The sequence below is a fragment of the Carica papaya genome, chromosome 6 (assembly GCF_054855325.1).
Source record: "Carica papaya isolate Zhongbai chromosome 6, ASM5485532v1, whole genome shotgun sequence".
NCBI classification, from domain to species: Eukaryota; Viridiplantae; Streptophyta; class Magnoliopsida; order Brassicales; family Caricaceae; genus Carica; species Carica papaya.
In genome coordinates this window covers 21,758,073-21,776,171 of record NC_142314.1, presented here as the reverse complement: position 1 = coordinate 21,776,171, position 18,099 = coordinate 21,758,073, and the positions used below count along the sequence as shown (strand labels likewise).

General features: G+C 35.8%; 1 long non-coding RNA gene across 1 annotated transcript; it reads right to left on the bottom strand.

The window, feature by feature from the left end:
• Positions 1-10,641: 10,641 nt before the first annotated feature.
• On the bottom strand, positions 10,642-18,086 carry LOC148253404 (uncharacterized). The gene is made up of 3 exons (XR_015821507.1): positions 17,095-18,086; positions 15,017-15,224; positions 10,642-10,684 (listed from the first exon to the last, which is right to left on the bottom strand). It is a non-coding gene; the product is annotated as an uncharacterized LOC148253404 (long non-coding RNA).
• Positions 18,087-18,099: the final 13 nt, after the last annotated feature.

Below are 18,099 nucleotides of genomic sequence, written 5' to 3'. Positions count from 1 at the left end.
AAAATAAAAAAATATGTATATGTAAAATTAAAAAAATGAAAACCCTAATATTTCTCATATTATTCTTTGATTTTTTTTAAAAAAACTTTTCTTCATCTCTTCAAGAAAATTGTTGATATGATATTGGAAAAGACTAACTCAATCTCGAAAGATGAAAACTATAGAATTCAGGAACTCCATGGGATGGATGCTCGCGAATAGGAGGCAACCCGAGTAAGGAATGAGTTACAAATAGCATACCATGTCGTGCGCATGCACCCAACAAACATGCATGTCCATATCAGCCCGCACGATGTGCACGTGTGGCCTAAGCCAAGGAAGAGGCTGCATCTTCAAGAGAGGGGCCATGACCATGAAGAAAGTGAAACTCGGCAAGGCTTCCCACCAAGCAAAGGCCTAAGCGAAGGAAGAGATCAGTCCACCCAAGTGCTCTATGATGGGATAGGATTTAGATCCACATAAGGAGGGCTAAAAAGACCCACTTAAAAAGAGCCTAAACAAGGTAAAAAAAAATCTTGGATCGGATCAATAAAGCCTAACCCGAGGGGACTTTCAAAAGCCCAAGCCATGAAACCCAAGGAGGACCCAATGAGAATGCGGTGTGTATGACCCACGGAGAAGTAAGCCTTTGGCCTCTAGGCCAGGAGGGCCCTCAACCAAGGAAAGTCATACAATAGACAGGATGACATGTATGTGAGGCTTGCACATACGCCGGAGGGGAAATCTGCGCATACGGGAGATTCCCACACATGAGGGCAGTCCGCAACCTGCTTCCCTTTTCTTTTTGCGAATTGAAATCTTATGGATGTGTTCTTCTTTAATTTGTGGCTAAGGTGAGTTATAGAAGTTATGATTATATTTGAAAAAAATGATCAAAGAGAAATGAGTCCTTGAAAGAGCAATAGGCGGCTAAGGACAATCCTAGAGGTCATTTTCTGTGGGTTGAGTCTTAGTGAGAGTAGGGACTTTATTTCCCTTATTTTCCATATGCTTTATGAAGATGGCAATAAAGAGAAGAAATATACACATGGAAGAACTCTAACGACAAATCTAAGGAAGAGAGAAGCTTCATCTATCCTTAATAATTATTTTATTATTCTATTGATTATTTAAATAATTATTGTCTTATGATTAAGATTAGGATAAAATATTATTTTATTGAAGTCTTTTAGTCCTAAGGATGGATTTTCAATGTAGTTTCAATTAAATTCCAGTCTTTGTACTTCATTATAATTTATTTGGTGAAAGCCTGTGACATCCCTAATATAAATTAAGACATAAAGGTGCCAGATACAGAAACAGATTACGAGTGTATGATAAAAATTATATGTAGCAGAGCAAATTATTATAAATTCCTTACCAAAATATATGAGTTCCAGTTATACATATATATATAACTGAGGTCAGAAGTAACAAAATACAAAATATCAAAATACAAAAGGGTTTCTTCTTTCCCTATGCGATTGGACTTATCAGAGTGCAGGACAAGTCATGCACTCAAGGTTTGTGAATCCACAGAATCCTCATAGACTTTAAAGGTTAGGTCAGCGATCGGTTCTTGACTATCTTCCTCATTTGGCGGGGGGGGGGGGGGGGGAGGGGTATGAAAAATGTGAGTTCCATATACTCAGTAAGAAAAATAATATTTAAATAACATCGTAAGATTTTAAAAGTGAATAATTATGTTATTAATACTTACCATCAAGTTACGTCAGAGTCCTTTTTTACTGTATGAAAATAATTTTATTTATTAAATAAAACATCAGATCCATCATATCATAGTCACAACAACCAAATTAAAAATCATACTTAACAATAGAGAAAATCAAACAAATTATGAAATACTCAGATTTTTGTGTCATGCTTCGCGAAGTCGTTCTGACTTCTGTCTCTAAAGGCAGATACAAATTTTTAACTGTCTATGTGAAATGACCAGATCAGATATATAATGACAATTTGCTCAGACACATTTCTGGCATGCCAAACTATGGTACAATCTATGATCACGGATGTACCAACCATAGTGGTCCTATTAGATATTCTATAGCCACGACAGTGCTTAGCCAAAGGTGACCCATAACAGATATTCGTGTCACTGCTTTCTTCAGAGGGTACACCAACATCTACAGGGAGTGGTTCTCTCACGTTTTTCTAGACCAGATGGGAGAGGGAGAAATAGAAACCACTTAGAGATAAAAAACTTAATGAGCCACTTGATACATTATGCATGTCAATGTAGATACATTTATTTTTCAAACTATTTCTGGCTAATTCCATTTCTCTTTTCTTTTTTTTTTCTTTATATTTTTCATATAATTATCATCAGATTCATGTTCTTTAGTTTATATGTAAATTATCAAGTGCCTATAAGATCACATAGCATGCTTGAAATCAAGAACAAATCATTTTATTGTAATTATTAAATATAAATTATGCAAAACATAAAACACAAACTTCATAATTTTTTATTTTCTAGAAATGTTCCTTAAGATGTTTAAGAAAATACTAAATTCCTTAATGAAACCTTGAAGTTTTGTTACATCTTTTTTCTTTTTCTCATCTCTTTCCCTCTCTAAGCTCTTGGAGGATGGAAGTGACAAGGAAAATGAAAGAAAGGGGTCCCTATTTATAAAAAATGAAGACCGTTGGATTTGCATCAAGTGAAAAATCCAGTGAGGAGAGAGAAAGTTGAGTGGAAGATGAGGGATTTGATGTGACGCGACGATGGTGTAAAAAAAAAAAGAAGAATCCTTAATCGGCAGCGGTTCTCCACCCAAGGCGGTAGCGACACACCGCCCAAGGTGGCGCACGACGCCTAAGGGGCGGCGACACACTGCCCGAGGCGGCAGTGCACCTCCCAGGCCAGCTGCACCCTGCAGGCGCCGACTTATCCCATTGTGCGTAGGGCTAGCCTATAAGCACGCAGGGCCTATAGCTCGTAGGGCACTGTGTGCATGCCTATCCACACAGGCCTACTGCACCGGCGCGCACACAGGTTGCTCGACGTCTGGCCCTGTCCGCGTGTGATGTGACGTGCGCAGATTGGCTTGTCTGCGTGTGATGGGATGCGTGCGCAGACCGGCTTCGTGCCCTGCGCCCCTCGTGGACGGGACGTGCGCACAATGAGCACGTCTTGCATTAACCGCGCGTGCACGCTTATGCATAATGTGCGATGCCCTCACAGGTGGGCCTTTCCTGCAAGTGTTTTCCCACAGGATTTTGCTCAATTTTCCTGTTTTTCTCCTGAAAATTATTTTTTAATAAATAAAAAGATAATAATAATAAATAAAATTAAATAAAAATAAAAATAAATAAAATAATAAATCAGAATAAATTACGAATTTAAATAACAAAACATAATATAAAAGTATAAAATAAATTTAAATGAGTTCAAATGGCCTTAAGGCCCGAATAAGTAAAGTTTTCAAGTACAAATTTAGTGCGATGGTGAGCGGGGTGTTATAAAGCTTATATAAAGGTCTCCCATTTTTTATAGATACAAAACCGTGTTTTATTAAGATATAAATATATTCTATACAAGAAGTAAACAGATAAAAACATATGACCTTCCTTACTAAGTGTACGAAAAATCTCCTCCTTAATAAGTACTCCTTCTACATTCTATTTTAAAGCATACATAATCAATATTTATCAACTACCTCAAAAATTAAAGCAATTTTCTCAAGAGGCAGTTTAGAAACAATCAAAATTTTGTGTACTATTCTAATTAAGAACAATTTTCTCAAATAATGTAAAACAATTACCTCATAACATAAAAGCTTAATTCATCCAACGAAGAGCAAGTGTAGATAACTTTTACTCAGTTTTTTACTTTTACTCTCTTTTGACTCTACCCCTTAAGATAAAATTCATTCCTTAATTTTCTGTATAATATTTCTCTTCCTTTTTGTTATAAATCAAAAAGGCATATCATCACCTAAAAAAAATCCAGAAAGAAATCACAATGTGAATATAATCAAACATAAAATCATGTAAGTTTCTCTCCTAAGTAACTTAAGATTTTGCAAATTATATCCAAAAATGATAGAAACCACATTGTAAACAGATTGATAAAAAAAACCATATTGATAAACAAGTATAACATTCAAAGGATTGCATTAAAAAATAATGTGGCCATGAAGATTGAAAAACAACTAAATTATAAAAGGGCAACGAGGGGATTTTAGATTCTCTCCTTAATCAAAGCTCAAAATTGCCAAGTAAAAATGATAAATTCAAGGGTAAGGAGGCTAAATTTAAGTAAGTCGACATTAAAGGTAATCCTAAAACACCTGTTTCTATTCAAAAGCATAATAATATTAAATGCTTTAGGTGTTTGAGTTTTGGATACATTGCATCACAATATCCTAATCAGAAAATCATGCTACTAAAGGATAATAGTGACATTGATAATGCAAATGAAGGTGATAGTAATAACATCATACCGCTATTGGAGGATGATGAGGAAGATGTTGAATATCTAGTTTAGTGGGATGCTTTGATTATTAGAAAAATACTGAATATTCAAGTCAAGGAAGAAGAAAGTAACCTAAGAGAGAATATCTTCTACACCTGTTACCTTGCGAATGGGAAGATATGTAAACTTATCAAAGATGGAGGAAGTTGTATCAATGTCGCCAGCATTACACTAGTCGATAAACTTGAGTTAACATATACGAAACATCCTAATCCCTACAATTATAGTGGTTAAACGAATGTGAGGATGTAAAGGTGACTAAGTCAATGTTAGTATCTTTTTCTATTGGGCAATACACTGATGAAGTTTATTGTGACATCATACCCATACTACTATTCACGTTCTACTAGGAAGGCCCTCACAATGTGACAAACATACAATTCATGATGATTTTCGAATCATTATTCCTTTAACATGAATTGTTAGAATTTTATTCTTACACCGATATCACCTAATAAGGTCTTCTAAGATCAACAGAAGATTAAGAATTCTCTAGAGGGAAAGTGATACGAAACCCGGTATCAACAACACAATCCAAAATCTTGTATACACATCAACAACCAGAAACTCAAAACCCTAAGTAAATCCTCCTTACTTGACCCCCACTAAATGGGGGAATAAAAATCAAGGTAATAGTAATAAATAAATTAATTAAAATACCACAAGTAAAACTTTAGCAAGTTAAATTAATTTAATAAAGAGATTGATGAAAATGTCATAAGCTATCTTGATAAGTAAACACCAAATTCCCATTCAATAAGAAGGTTAAAGAAATCCACACTAGTTAAAACTAAAATTTTGTAATTTTATTATTCTCAAAACTTGAATGAATACAATTATGAATTGATAACCTATTTATAGTGTATGTCATGTGAACAATAAGAAAAAAATAATCTCATAAATTAATTACAAATTCATAGAAAAATAAATATAGAATAAAATAGGAAACTTGCAACAATTAAAAAGATTGCTTTCTAAAATAGGACATATATGATCTCCCTATGAGGAACCTTTTAAAATTGAGAATATTTTAATTAATTGTGACTGATTTAAGGGAAGGAATTTAAATATGTTTTTTTTTTTGCAATATTTGACATTTAAGAAGTTTTCCTCTTTTCTCAAATAAGCTTACGATTTAGGATCAATTTCTTTTTTTGGTCGATTCTCCCTCTTAAGAAGAAAGATTTCTCGAGGGATTAGAAAAGAAAATCCCATGAGAGTTTTTCTTTTCCTTACATCACCCCCTCCCTCTTCAAAAATGATTTGTCCTCAAATTGGAAATGTCTTATGTTGAGGTTTCATCAATACTGCATTCTTCGAGAAAATATTATCGGCTGGAAAATTATATAAGGTCATTTTGAAAATTTATAAGGGATGGTTAGTAAAGAAAATAACACTCTCTCATGTGTTTCTCTTGTGTTTCCTTCATTCTCCTTCTTTCAAGCTAAATGTCAGAATTGAATTCTCTTGAATCAAGGTAATCAAGCTTTGCTTAGGATACTTTAAGGAATCCTAGTAAAGAAAGTGGTAAAAAAATTTTAGAAGTAATGAGTTCAAATATGAATGAAGATAATGTATATTTTATTTATGATACTAAGTAGTTAAGATGCAAATTAACTACTTAAAAATGTAATGAAACAAAACACAATAAAAGAAAGAAACTTAGAGGACAAGAAGGAAAATATGGATATAATTTTTTTTTTGTTTTCATTTTTGATGTGTATGAACAAATGCAAAATATGTTTATTTTTTCTTTTTTTTTACTATGAAATATGTAAAGATAAAAAATATAAGATAGTAAGATTTATCTTGCGCCTAAAGTCTGATATCAACTGATGTGAAACCCTGGATTAACAACGTAATCCAAAACCCCATATATATATATGTAATTAGAAACTTAAAACCCTAAATGAACCATTTTTAGTTGACCCCCACTCAATGGAGGAGTAAAAACTAAAGTAATAGGGATAAATGAATTAATTAAAATGCCATAAATAAAACTTTGATAAGTTAAAATTAATTTAATAAAGAGATTGATGAAGATGTCATAAGCTATCTTGATAAGTAAACACCAATTCCCCATTCAACAAGAAGATTGAAAAAAATCTCATTAGTTGAAACTAAAATTTTATAATTTTATTATTCTCAAAACTTGAATGAATACAACTATGAATTGATGATCCATTTATAGTGTAGGCCATGTGAATAATAAGAAAAATAATCTCCTAAATTAATTATAAAATTATATAGAAAAATAAATTTAGAATAGTATAGAAAACTTATAACAATTAAAAGGAATGCTTTCTAAAATTAGATAAATATGGTCTCTCTATGAGGAAAGCTTTTTAAATAGAGAATATGTTAATTAATTATGCTTGATTTAGAGGAATGAATTTAAATATGTTTTCATTTTTCACAAGATTTGACATTTAAGAAGGTTTCCTCTTTTTTCAAACAAGTTTACGATTTAGGATCAATTTCCTCTCTTGATCAATTCTCCCTCTTAAGAAGAAAGATTAATTGAGGGATTAAGAAAGAAATCCCATGAAAGTTTTCCCTTTCCTTGCTCACATCATAAAGGAAGGAGGAAAGGAGGAAGTAGGTGACCAGAAAAGGAGTATTATTATGCAGAAATGAAGGAGTTGAGGAAGGAGGACTTATTAACTAACCTTAAGGTGTTGTTTTATAGGACTTTGAGGATCTTTTCTCGAATAAAGCAGGATTGATAAAATCCTTATGAAAGAAAGTTCTAATTTGAGGATGAATTGTTTTGAGGAATAAGGGGATGACACGAGCGGATGAATTGTTTTGAGGAATAAGGGGATGACATGAGCTAAAGTAAGCCAACTTAAACTAGGCCACAAGAAAGCTCAAGATCACTTGGAAGCTCACAGCCACATGAGCACACATGACTATATGAGTTTGATAGCTCATAGGTTCAAGGAAAAACATGACAAATTGATGTTACAAGACCAACACCATCGCATGGAAGAGCAAAATGCATCCCAAGATGGATCTCAAGGCCTCATAAGCATGAGAGGCCACAATTTAAGCCCCATAAAAGATGAATATGGCGGTATGGACCATCCAAACTTGAAGGGTTATGATTTGGGTTGTCTAAAGGAAGATTAAGGCGGATTGGGCTGTATAAGTGGAGATCACGACCTCATGGACTACCGAAGGCGAGGCCATGATGTTTTAGGTCATGGACAAAGTTCATATGGGTATATAGAAGGGCTAAACACAATATATGATGGACTTGAAAGATATGGAAGAACTATCACAAGTTTATGAACCAAAGAACTCAAGAAAGTCTTCTAAACTTTTGCTCAAGAGTGGATCATTGAAGAAAAAAAATACTAGGACCAAATTTAAAAGCCCACAAGGGAAAAACAATAAGCTCCATTCAGCTAAAAGAATGGTAGCCACGCCAAATCCTATAAAATAGGGTCACATAGCCAAGAGGATTTCTTTCCCAAGAGAGATTATCTCCCCTCTTAATTAGTTTCATGAATCATAATTCTATTAGGATTTGGGATGAATCGTTGAAGGAATCCGTCCTCATCCTTTTAAAAGTTCTAATTGATTTTTCATCTTCCTAAAATTATATTAAAAAGGTGTTGCAATCATATTTAACATGTGAAAACTCGAAAAGGATAAGTTACACCTCATAACCGATTCTCACAAGGAAAAAAACGTCATTTTCTTCATCAATTATGGCTGGATCTTATCTTATCTTCACCATGAACAATTATTAAAATAAAGAGACAAAAACCAAGCATAACACTTCAAGAAGGAGTTGACACAATCCTTGAAGATTTCTAACAACTATTCGAGAGGAAAAAGTCATAGTTTATGTTTATTTACAAGTCTTTATTTCATTGTTTATCTTAGAGTCCTAGATAGGAATTCAAGATAAGTTTCGTAAATTTTAGACTTTAATTCCTATTATAATTCTCTAGTCCTACAACTATAAATAAGTCTCACTCTTTAGTTGTATTCATTCAAGTTCAAGTTTAATAAAATATAAAGTTTTTAGCTTGAGAACTTGTGAGGCTTCTTCAACCTTCTCGTTGAGTGAAGAATTGATTCAACTTATTAAGATAATTTTTATCGTGTTTTATAATTCTTATTATTTTGCTGATTAACTTAGTTCTCAACTATAGATTAATTACGAGTTAAGTAGGGATAATTTGTTTTGGTATTAAGTTTTTATGCTAAATGTATACGTGAATTTTTTATCACATTGGTGGATCCTAAGTTCCACATCAAAATCCTTGACCATAGATATGATTTATTAAATTAGTAAATTAGTGGATGTCACAATCACACTATGCATAATGGTTAGGTTTCCTAATGCATGTAAATCATAGTCAATTAGTCTACATCACAGGTAGGTGCCTTACACCTTCCAATCTTGTATCACGTTGAACCTTAAAAATCTTTGATTAAGACTAGTGGTTGTTTCAACATCCAATCCCCCTTCCAATAGAATTAATAGCACCCTCTTATTTTGAAATAAATTATTTTTGAAGAATTTTTTTTGCTATTTCACCAGTTGTGACAGTTTGATGACTTTATCGAACATGATCAAATCTTTGAATAGAAAGTGATGGGTGTATAATACAAGGAAAATGTTTTTCACGAGCAATTTTAGGATTTGGCATAACAGGCTTTAGGTTTTAATTTATGCGTGTTTTGATGTTATTATTTGCTGCATGAGGACATGAATGTTTTGTTTAAAAATGTACCCTAGAATTTGTATATTAAGTTTAAACCGTGTTTGTGACTTAGTAGAAAGCTATATAAAACATTCTGCTAGTAATCTATAGGAATGCCCCATTTCGAAAGGAGTGCAATAAGTGTTAAGCTCCTGTCATGACTCTTTGTGCAGGAATTACATACTACTGTCATCTATGAAACTTGAGATGATTCTTTAAAATGAATATAATGAATATAGGTTTCATGATAAATGAGAAAAAAGACTTTGCAAGTAAATTAAGATAATGTTACATGTTAATCAATTTATTGAATGACAAGAAATAATTTGGGAAGAGTCACGCCTAACTTTCTCAATTTATGGGTTGTCTATGCAAAAAGTAGTTTTTTGTTCACATCATTGCTCCATTGCATTTTGATTCAAAGAAACATTATAATTGAGTTGCATATTCATTAAATGGTAACTTTAGTGGATGTCACAACTGTGACATAGAAGCAAAACTCCACAAAAATAATGAAAATTTACAATAGATACAAAAACGAGTTCATCACTAATCTGTTTAAAGTGGGATTGGACGTTCAAAACATGCACTAGTTTAATAAAAAAAAAATAAGACTTGGGAAATGAAAGCTTATGAGAAGTAATGAGAAACCTATTCGGTAATATAGACTTTAAATGTCTATAATAAAATACGTAAAATAAACTAATAAATAAAAAGACACGTAAGTAAATAAATAGTATAAACAAATGTTCAAAATGAAGACTAAACTTAAAGTAGCAGTAGTTCAAAGAATTATCAACAAATAAATTATTTATCTTATTCTTTAAATCCTAATTTTATTATTTTCATTAATCATGCATAAGAAAAATACAAAAAATCCCTTAAAGCCATAAGCGAACGTACATGTTTGCTATTTATTGAATGGCAAGACAATACTTGATTTCCATTATTTCATTTCCAAAAAGACAACATGCATCCCATTATTTTTCTGATTCAAACAGCACCAGAACAGCCCCTACATGCAAGAACTAGAACCATCACCATCATTAAGCATGCACATGAAACAACCCTTAATCTTCATTATTTCATCTCAAAATCAGTATTCACCTCATCATTTTCTAGTTCAACCAACACCAAAATAACCCCTAATATGGACGCTAAACAGAAAATATGATAGCTTAGATCACAACTCCCTATTTTTCTCACTTAGTTCATTTCTGACACGCCCATTAATACCTCAATTTCTCATCTAAACAACTTCAAACAGCAGGCTTAAATAGTGACCGCAAGTCTGTAAATCAGTCCTTATTTAAATCTTAAGAACCTTATCTAAATACTCAAGATAGACACTATCTTTCATTCATTTTACTTTTAAATGGCAGCAACTCTAACTTTCTAGTTATCCGACTATAAAATAATATCAAATCATTAAAAGTAACCTTACATTCGATTTCTCATTTCATCTTGGATTTCCTCACTCTCAGGTCTGCAACCAACACAACATAAAGGACAAAAAGATATATAATATGTCACTATTAAATGCTGAATGTTTTCTTAAAAAGATACACATGAAAAACATGTTTTAAGTGAGCCGAGCAATTCCTAGTTATGAAAGAATAAATAGAAATGCAATAGCAAGACCTAGGACATATTGTATCAAAACTCATGACAAATAGGTAAATGAATGGACAACATAACTTCGAAACACTAAAAGAAATCCTAAATGGATCTATGTGATAGACCCCAATGCAGTCAAAGAATCCCTGTAAGCAACCCAAAATATCTGGGTTGTCATACACCCAAGTGAAGCAGTTGAACAAGTAATCTGCAGAACAGTCTGTAACCAACAAAACAGACCCAAAAGCAGTATAAGAAGACCTCGTGATCTGCTCCTTCCCTTATCCACTTGCATTTCTGAATTTCTTTATAATTATATGCATCTTTTATGTTAATCCAGTACCTTAGAAGTAGGAAGATATCGTTGCAGCAAGCTCTATTTAAAGCACTTCACTTCAGCAATAAAGACATGAACAATTTCCAGAAAAATCTTGGTATTTTCTCACCATAATCAGAAACTATCTCAAGTTATTTTACAGCCTTGATTGAGACCTATCATTGTTATCAGAGCCAAGTTCAAAATGACCAGTAACAAAGAACGCATTGAAAATCTTGAAATCGACCTCGAAGGATTGCAGGACAGCTTTAGCCACATGGAGCTCAGATTGACCAACAAGATGAGATTAATTGAGGAGAACCTCAAGCGATTGTCCGACACGATCGCTTCCAAATGGGAAGGATCCAGCAGCCACCACGTAAGCCGCCCAAGCCCGCCGCCCCTGCACTGCAAAGAAAGACTCGAGAAGGACGAAAGGAGAACCTTTTATTCTAGAGTAGCCAAGCTAGAATTTTCGTCACTTGCCGACAGCGACCCCACTGAGTGACTCAACTGCACGAGACAATTTTTTGACTTCCAAGCAACTGCACCACAACACTGGGTTGTCTTGGCATCGTTCCACCTTGAAGGAGAAGCCAACTGCTGGTAACAGTGGCTAAGCAAGAGTTACAGGGAAGAAGGTCGAGTAATAGGTTGGGCCACATTTGAAGAAAAATTATGGGCTAGGTTTGGCCCAACTGAATTTGAAGACTCTGACAAAGCCCTCTTGCGCATCAAACAGACTGGGCCACTAAGGGAATATCAGAAGGACTTTGAGTGCCTGGGCAACCGAGTCCACTAGTGGACCCAAAAAGCCCAAATTGGGACCTTCATTGACAAGCTTAAGCCCGAACTCATAGATGGCATCCACATGTTCCGGACCAAAACCTTGAAGAACGTGATCAGTCTAGTTCGAATGAGAGAAGAACAGATGGACTGGCAGTGCAGAATGACCCGGCCTGGGAGAAATCTACCTGGTCCGATCATGAGCAACCTAACCAGTCTGAGTTTCCCACCTGCCTCAATTCAACCAAATCTAATCACTGCCAACACCATAAGGCGCCTTCCTTGGGAGGAGATGCAACGATGAAGAATGCAAGGCCTCTGTTTTAACTGTGAAGAGAAGTTTACGACAGGCCACTGTTGCTGTAAACCGTAGCTTCTCTTACTCGAGAGTGAACGCACAGAAGAGGATGGGGAGAGTTTCGACGATCCAAATATTTCCCTCCATGCCCTCACCGGATGGACTACCCCCTGAACCATGAAGGTTTCGATCACCATCCAACACTAGAAGCTAGTTGCACTCATCGACAATGGGTCGACCCATAACTTCATCAGCGACCGAATCGTGGGGCGCTTTTGACTTAAGGTCATCCCAACCTAACCATTTGCCATGAAGGTTGCAAACGACGAACCTTTGAATTGTAGATGACGATTTAAAGATGTATCGATCACCATTCAAGGTATTTCGTTCACTCTGACTCTGTATTCCCTTCTATTAATGGGGCTTGATCTTGTGCTAGGGATACAATGGCTGGAAGGATTGGGTACCGTAGCCCAAAATTGGAAGAAGTCAACAATGGAGTTTCAATGGCAAAACCAACCAAGGTTGCTCCATGGCCTCAGATCACCTCCCCCCCTACAGATTGCTTCAGTGGTGGAAATCAGTCGGGTTATTCCTAGCCAACACTTCGTGTATGCTATCTATTTCACAAAAGATCATGAGGTCTCACCACCAAACGATAGAAAGGAATTACAAGAAATATGAAAGAAATTTTCTGAATTATCCCAGGAACCAGAACAATTGCCACCCCAAAGAGACATTGAACATCAAATTTCTCTCAAAGATGGCACCGAACCAATCAATGTCTGACCATACTACTACGCATATTACCAGAAGGCAGAGATAGAGAAACAAGTGAATGAAATGCTCAGTTTTGGGCTCATTCCCCAAGCACCAGCCCCTTCTCTTCTCTTATTCTCTTTTACAAAAAAAAGATGGGACATGGCGGTTTTGCACAGATTACCGCGCCCTCAATGTTGTCACCATCAAGGATCGTTTTTCCATTCTCACGGTGGAAGATATGCTGGATGAATTGAACGGAGTAGTTTATTTTACAAAACTAGACCTCACTGCGGCTACCATCAAGTCTGAGTGCAACCATCAGACATCCATAAGACAGCCTTACACAACGGCCACTATAAATATCTGGTAATGCCTTTTGGACTATGTACCGCACTCTCTACATTCCAAGCTGTAATGAATTCTATTTTTCGTCCATACTTACGAAAATTTGTATTAGTCTTCTTTGACGACATTTTGGTGTATAGTCCCGACTAAAAGACTCACGTATCACATGACAGGAAAGTCTTTGAAGCAACATCAGTTATTTATCAAGCAAAAAAAATGTCTTTGATAGTCAGGAACTGGAATATCTAGGCCATATTGTGATACCTGAGGGAGTAAAAGTGGATTAAAGGAAAATTCAAACAATGCTCAATTGGCCAAAACCCCGCAACATCATCGAACTATGGGAATTCTTGGGCCTTACCAGGTACTACTATAAGTTTGTGCAAAATTACAAGCTCATAGGCAGGCCCTTGACAAACCTGCTCAAGAAAGGATCATTTCAATGGGACGAGGAGGCTGAGATAGTATTCACAGAACTCAAAAAAGCCACGACCTCCACACCTACTTTGGCACTTCTAGATTTCAATAAGCCATTCACCATTGAGGCCGACACCTCCTGGAACAGAATTAGGGCCGTGCTCACCCAACATGGCAAGCCTATTGCCTATATGAGTCGAGCCTTAGGCATCTCCAAACTATCCTGGTCTACCTATGCCAAAGAAATATTGGCCATGGTCGTAGCCGTTCAAAACTAGCAGCCCTACCTCTTGGGATAGAAATTCTTCATCAAGACCGATCAACAAGTCTTAAGTACCTAATGGATTAGAAAATCACCAATCAAGAACAGTAGAAATGGATCTTCAAACTATTTAAATACGATTATGAGATATTATACAAGCCGAAAAAAGACAACTTGGCTGCTGACGCACTATCACGACAAGCTAACGGGCCTGTACTTGATGCCCTGTTTACAGCCAACACGTCAGTATGGGATCAGATCAGAGAAACAACTAAGAGTAACCCATACATGCAAAATTAGAGAAACTTGCTCGATATCACCCAGGGTGTCCATATATCGAGAAAAATGATTTAGTATACTACAAACAGCAAATTGTCATTCCACCTAAATCTAACATTGTTCAACAATTATTACAAGCCTACCACAATTCCCAAATGGGAGGCCACTCAGGGGTACTCTGCACTTATAAGCGATTGGTTCAACAGTTCTTTTGGCCCGCCATGCGCCAATATATTCAAGAATGTGTATCTGCTTGTGACGTGTGCCAACGAGTTGAGTCAAAAACATTATCACCAATAGGATTGCTATAGCCGCTCCCTATCCCATACCATGTTTGGGAGGACATAACAATGGATTTCATCAAAGGGTTGCCACCATCTCAGGGTAAAAATATGATCTTGGTAGTCATAGATCGTCTCAGCAAGTCTGCTCATTTTTTGGCTCTCGTACATCCCTATACCGCCAAGGTAGTTGCCGAAAAGTTTGTGGAAGGCATAGTCAAGCTCTTTCTACCATGGGCAGAATTCTGGTACAACACTACTTACCACTTCTCAATCAGTATGACTCCCTTTCAAGCTTTATATGGACGACCCCAACCCACTATGCCACACTACATTGAAGGAACAACAATAATAAACGAAGTTGATCAGCAGCTTACAACTAGAAACAACCTACTCAATCAACTAAAAGCTAACTTACACACAGCCAATAACAAGATGCAATAAACCGCAAATACCTCTAGGCGTCATATAGAGTTCCAAGAAGGCGAGTGGGTCTTTCTCCGGTTACAACCATATAGGCAGCAAACTGTTTTCAAATGAGCACTGCAGAAACATGCATGTCGTTTCTTTGGCCTATATCAGATTGAGGAAAAAATCAATCAGGTCGCCTATCAACTCAAGCACCCTTCCACATCCCGCATCCACCTGGTATTCCATGTGTCCCTGCTAAAAAAGAAAATTGGTGAGTCCACCCCTGCCACCACCAACTTACCCCTAAAGGCAATTTTGGACACCCGTTAAATCAAAAAAGGATCCCAATTCGTTGAAGAAAACTTAATGAAATGGAAGGCCTTAGCCGTTGAAGACGCCACCTAGGAAAATGCTAAGGAATTGAGGGACCGATTCATCAACCTTGAGGACAAGGTTCCTCTTCAGGTAGGGAGTGATGATAGACCCCGACGTAGTCAAAGAATCCCTATAAGCAACCTAAAATATCTAGGTTGTTATACACCCAAGTAAAGCAGTTGAAAAAGTAGTCTGCAGAACAGTCCGTAACCAACAAAACAGACCCAGAAGCAGTTTAAGAAGATTCTGTGATTGACTCTTTCTCTTATCTACTTGCATTTATGAATTTCTTTATAATTATCTGCATCTTTTATGTTAATCTAGTATCTTAGAAGTAGGAAGATATCGTTGTAGCAAGCTCTATTTAAAGCACTTCAATTCAACAATAAAGACATAGACTATTTCCAGAAAACTCTTGATATTTTCTCACCATAAGCAGAAATTATTTCAGGTTATTTTACAGTTTTGATTGGGACCCATCACTATAATTCCCATAGGAAGTCCACAAACACTTGTAAGGTACAAAATAAAAATTGAAATAGGATTACAACATTTGAGATAAACTTAAGACCCCAAAAAAAAGGCCTGGAATAGATTTAGACCCTTTTGGAACACCCATAACCATGTATACTCCAAAGTACGTGTCGACCTCCTTAGAAGAAATTCAACGACATCCTTTCATATAGCAAGACGAAGAACCTTAAATGAAATGACTGACTCCAAACAGCTTCGAGAAAGCTTTTTTTTGGAAGAAAAAGGATGCAAATATAGTTTTAAGACTAGGCAAAGCCAGAACTGATTTGGAAGCCCAACAGGGTGTACAGGAAACTAAGCAAAATTACTTCCAAAGGGGGTATGCAACAAATACAACTGTGGCAGATTCAAAATTCCAGCATAAGGGCCTAGACACTAAAAGAAAACCAAACAAAAAGTTAAGAAACCAAATGTATAGGAGTGGTTCCAATTTTGTCTCAAAATAGCAAAATGAGTAGCCAAACGTCTCATCTAAAACAGCAAAATGAGCAGCCAAAATCTAATCTAATTCACCATTCCATTCACCAAGATATCGAACACAAGTTTCCTCCTATATTTTCAATTTACCATATACGAGCTTCAATCTGCAAAATCAAATTACGTCATAATTATTTCATACATTCACGATACTAAAATAAGCAGCAACTACTTACACCCTAATAGTATCAATCTTGTGAAGTTCCTCATTCATTTTCAAATAAATTAGATTCAAATCCTTCTAAAAATCATGAAATATTCACCCTACATCACACTCTCTTCAAATTCAACCAAAACAATTTTCAATGAGGATGAACAGAAGCACAAATCAAAATTTTCAGAAATTACCTAAGAGATCTTGATTTTCCCTGTTTTTATAATTCATTCATGCAGGAACCAAACTAAGCTCATTATGCATTTCTTGTGTAACAGTCAACAATACATTCAAAAGTCTATGTTATACCTACGGCTTGACCCAGCTATACCAAATCTTCCTTTGTTAGCTCCTAGAACTCACTAAAAAGTAAAAAAACAAAATTCATGTTTCGTTCCTTGCCTAAAACAAGTTTTTAACATAAGTTTCCTTCTCTGTCTTTCTTCCCTTTCTGATTCTCCCTTTTTCAGTATATGCTCTACCTACTCTTTTTCCTTTTTTTTTTTTTGTTTTTTCATTTTTTGGTTATCCCTTTTCGACCCTCCCTTTTTAACCAGAGAAATCTCACTTTTATACCTCTACCTTCTTCAATCTGGACTTCTCGTTCTCTAGCCTTCATCGTGCTACTCCTGGTTTTTCTTCTAATCGTTCTTCTTCATTTTGTCCTTCATCTTCTTTGATTTGTTCGTACCCAGCTCGTCGTCTCTCTTATCTAATCTTATAGTAGCTAATCTTATAGTAGCTAATAGGAACTTCCTACTTTTCTTAATAATACCTCTCCCAATATGTCCAACATATATCACAATGTAACATACAAACTCATACAAACTCATAATGCGATTTGACACATATAGACTTGATTCAGAACCCATTATAGCAGACAAAAATCCAAATGCACATCCTATCTCAAATAGAAAAATCCTTCTTAAGGTTGAATTCACAAAGGAGAAGCAGAAAAATCCTTCATAAAGGATAGAAAAAGACAATCATGTCATGCAATCATCCAACTTCACGTGCTTCCAATTTTTTCTCTTCTCAAGCTGGGTCGAGTCGCCATCTTCATCACACATCATCATCATCATTTTCCTGGCCCACCTAGTTGCCATCATTGCTTGCAAGTCAGTTTTCTTTTCTCAGCTTTTAGCTCTTTGTTTGAATGCTTGCTTTTGAAGTTTCCTTCTTCTATTTTGATTTGTTTCCATCATCTTCATCATCATCATCACGGCAGTCACTTGCCTCTGCCTTCCCTATTCGTTGTTACATAAAAAAATAAGACAACCTTACTCCCCTCTCTGTTGCCGAAGGACGAAGAAAGGGACAGGGATTAAATATTCTTCCCCAAAACGTCGTCGTGTTCGAAGGAAAGGGTCGGGTTGGGCTTTTCTCAAGCCTGGCCGGAGGAGAGGAGAAAAATGACTAGGCTGTTCTTGAGCCCAGCCCGTGTGAGGGGGAAAGAAGAAGATGATGAAGGAAAAAAAAGAGGGCTAGTCTTTTAGGCCTGGCTTGAAGAAAAAAGAAAGAACAAGAAGAAAGAAAAAGGAAAGGGTAAAGAGAGAATAGGTTTAGCATCTTTTGGGCTTGGGTAAT